The following is a 3,705-nucleotide window of genomic DNA, read 5'->3' as shown; positions in this document are numbered from 1 at the left end:
AGTTATTATACAGACAGAATACTATCTAAACAATTTATTCCGCATTTAAAAACTCTGCATGGCTTATTCTTTGAAATCATAAGAAGAAAAAAAGAACGATGTTTTAAAATTTATTTTTAGGGTGTTTGTTAGCTTTGATGAATTTTTATTTTAAATTTGTATTTTTCTGTGCGTTTTTAAAAGTTGTTTCATGAAAAAAAATCTTTAATGATCGTTACATTGCAAAATAAATGATTAGATTAAAGAATAATATAACAAATAAGGAATACTTCGTTATCGTATGTCAATTTCTATTCTGAAATGTAATAGAAGCAATGCTGTTGGCAATATCTGTTTCGAAATAATTTGTTACGCATGTTTTGTTGATTTAATGAGATTATTAAAGTGTTGAGAAAGTTTAATCATCGCCAAAATGCAGTTAACTAAACACGTAAAATTTGAGTCATAAATTTTAATGTTAAACTTATGATATAAAAGAGAATATTTCTCTTGTGTTATACAAACATTAGTTTTTTCACCAAATCTAAGACTTCCTCTGCTATCAGGATGATGATTTTGTGGGTCGCGGGTATGCTTTTGGTCACACTTTGTGCCGCTCAGAGCAATATATTTCCCCAGGCTACAGTGGGTGGCGGCGCATTTATCCAACTACCACGAGTACCATCCTCTGGAGCTTCTGTTAGCTCGTCGGCTGGACCGTCTGGAGCTAGTGCATCCGCTCAAGTCAACACGCCTGCACCATACCCTGCTTGCCTAGCATCCAATCCAGATGACGCCGTCAGAAGTTCATCTCCATTTGCCTATGCCCTGCTTGAAGGCTCTTTCACAAATCCATCTTTGAGAGGATTCTACAACACTTCATTTGACACGTCTTTAATCTACGGCGCCATCTACGATGAAGTTAAAGAAAATTTGTCTAAGGATAGAAGTCGCAGGCTAGCAGGAGCTCTTTCCTTCATTTTCCAAGCAGGACTTCCTAGAATCACACCCATACAAAATGCTGTCTCCATCACAAATGCAATCAGTGAAATTCAAGGGGAAGAAGCTATCGTCATAACCGATGACAAGGAAGAATACATCGAGCCATACTTGACAAACGTCAGTAAAGGAGTATCGGCCGCAGATGGAAGTTCACAATCTCAAGCCCGTGCTGTAATTAGTGGTCTGTTCGGATATTTGGACTCCATCAATGCTCTATCTTACTCCAAGCTACTGGAATTTATATCCATCTTAGCCGGTGAACATCGCTTGGCTGTATATTCCACTTGCAAACCATCAAGTTTTGAAGCTATACCCAAACCTTAATCGAATGAAATACTTATTTATTGATAAAAGTTTTTTTTAGAATAATTGATAATTTCAAAATTATTTTTCTTCTTTCCAAATTTGTCTTAAAGATATTTTCTTGAATTCTTCTAAATTTTAAATTCTTCTTGAATTCTTCTAAATTTTAGATTAGTTTATTACAAAGGGATTATTTAAAAAAAGTTAAACTAAAAATAGAGATATGCTTTTAGAGTTTAATAATTTTTTGAAACAAATTCTGATGTTCCTAAAATTTGTTACTACATGTTATGATTCAAGATTTTTGAACGGTTGAAGAAAAGAACATCAGAAATTTCATTGTGAAAATGTATTTCTAATTGTTTAAAAGAATAATAAAATAAAATTTCTTCGAAGGTTTGCTATTTTCTTTTGTCCTTCAATTGCATGCCTAAAAGGATTATATACTAAATAATATGGATTCATACGATAATCGGTTATAAGTGTGCAGTCAGTAAAACTCATTTTTCGACTTAAGTTTTGTCTTAAACAGCAGAATTAATAAAGAAATTCATGGAATACACGGATTTTCATAACCTAAATGTCACTGTAATTCTAAATATGGTTGTTTCGAATATAAATGAATGTTCCTCTGTAAAATAGGCCGAGTTCGGTTACCCGGCACTGGTTCATGACAATAAAAAAACTGGTTCCCGGTACAGGGGTGTGAAACTCCTTTGCCGAGTGCTGGTGATAACGGGGTAACGAAAATTTAGCTGGATAGGCCGGGGTATATTCTAAAGCAGATCGCTTACTGCAACTCCTTTTTGGAAGTTTGCACATTTCCATCATCTACTTCACAACAAGTTTGCACATTTCCAACATCACATTTCCAACATAGTCAAAGTTTGCACATCTTTAACTTTATAACTTTCATATTTAACTTTTTCTTCCTTTTTTTCCGCTGCTATGGGAAATGTGGTCTAGCATTTACTCCACACTTATAATTTTTCCAAACACTTATAATTTAAGGTGTGAAATATGGGCTATAGCAAATGATAAACTAGCATTTAGCAATTTTCGCCACGTTCCTAGAATCAGACATAAAGAAAACAATAGAAATTTATTTTAGAAATATAAATATTTAATAATTTTTTCCAAAGTAACAGGTAACAATGATGGCATTTTTCGGGATTTGTTTGATATATAACGTTGCAATAACAGCTCTTAGAATAGGCACTTAATACATTTCTGCAGCATATAAAACGAGACGGTTTAGAGTTTTTATTTTGCTTATGTCAGTTTTTTCCATTTGTTTTTAAACTAGCCCTCTCCTCTGAAATTCAACTTTACGTTGTATTTTATATTGCTGCACAAGAAATATAAGATTTAGAAGCTTGAATGCAAGAAAGAATGTGTAAAATTTTAAAGAGAATCCAGTTGAATTAAAATTTGATAATTAATTCGGAGCCTGATTAACTTGTTTAACTATTAACTGTTAAACGCATTGTAAAAAACCATGTTGACAGCTCTGTAGTCCACAGATGTGCAACTAACACTGTTTAAATTTGCCGTGTTCAAAGAACCATTCTTTTATGAACTCAACTCGATTTTTTTTTCGCAACTCTTATTTGCTTGAGAGTTATTAAAATGTTAAAGGTTTTTTCTCGTAGTTTTCCTTAAAATAATGACTTTACATCTTATTTTGTAAGAAATTTACTATTCTCCCTCGAGATCTTTATTTTATAAGATCACACTTAATTTGATGTTTGCCATAAAAATAAAGAAGTGCTCTCACTTTCAGATTACGATTGTGTAACACCAGATATACAGCTGAAATTTAAAGAAATTATTTAAAGATTTGAGGGTAAGTTGAAATGGACTATGTCAACCTTCATCTATCAAAGGTACCTTACGATGGAATCAAGTTAACATGTCTTATATGCTAGTGAATTGGTATTTAATATTTGTAGTGGTAGTTACGTCACACTACTCCCCTTTCAGAATTTTATCTGTGATAGAATTCGATAAACGAATACCACTAGTTGATTCATGCTGTTTATTTATTTATATTAATTTTGCCCATTATATATTTTTCTTCATTTTTTGTTCATAGCATTTCTCTCATTATTTCTTTTTTTTCTTCCTTCATTTTTGTTAACATCATTTCGCTCCTTATTTTTTTCTTTTTCTTTTTTTCAATTTTCAATGTTGTTTATTGACCGGGAAACTTTATTTATTTCTCGGGATTTTTTTTTTTTTTGAGCAGTAAATTTTTTAAAAAGTAAATCAACTGTTTAATGTGAACCATCCATCGATGTTGACGAGTTTATATCACATCCAGGGATCACCATTTTGGAATAATTAGTTTATTATCCATATTAGATCGTCCAAAGGTTCAATCAAATGAGCATTTTACTCTTAAAAAGAAAATATTACATT

Source organism: Parasteatoda tepidariorum, chromosome 3, assembly GCF_043381705.1.
Source record: "Parasteatoda tepidariorum isolate YZ-2023 chromosome 3, CAS_Ptep_4.0, whole genome shotgun sequence".
Classification (NCBI taxonomy): domain Eukaryota; kingdom Metazoa; phylum Arthropoda; class Arachnida; order Araneae; family Theridiidae; genus Parasteatoda; species Parasteatoda tepidariorum.
Note: the sequence above shows the minus strand (reverse complement) of the source record.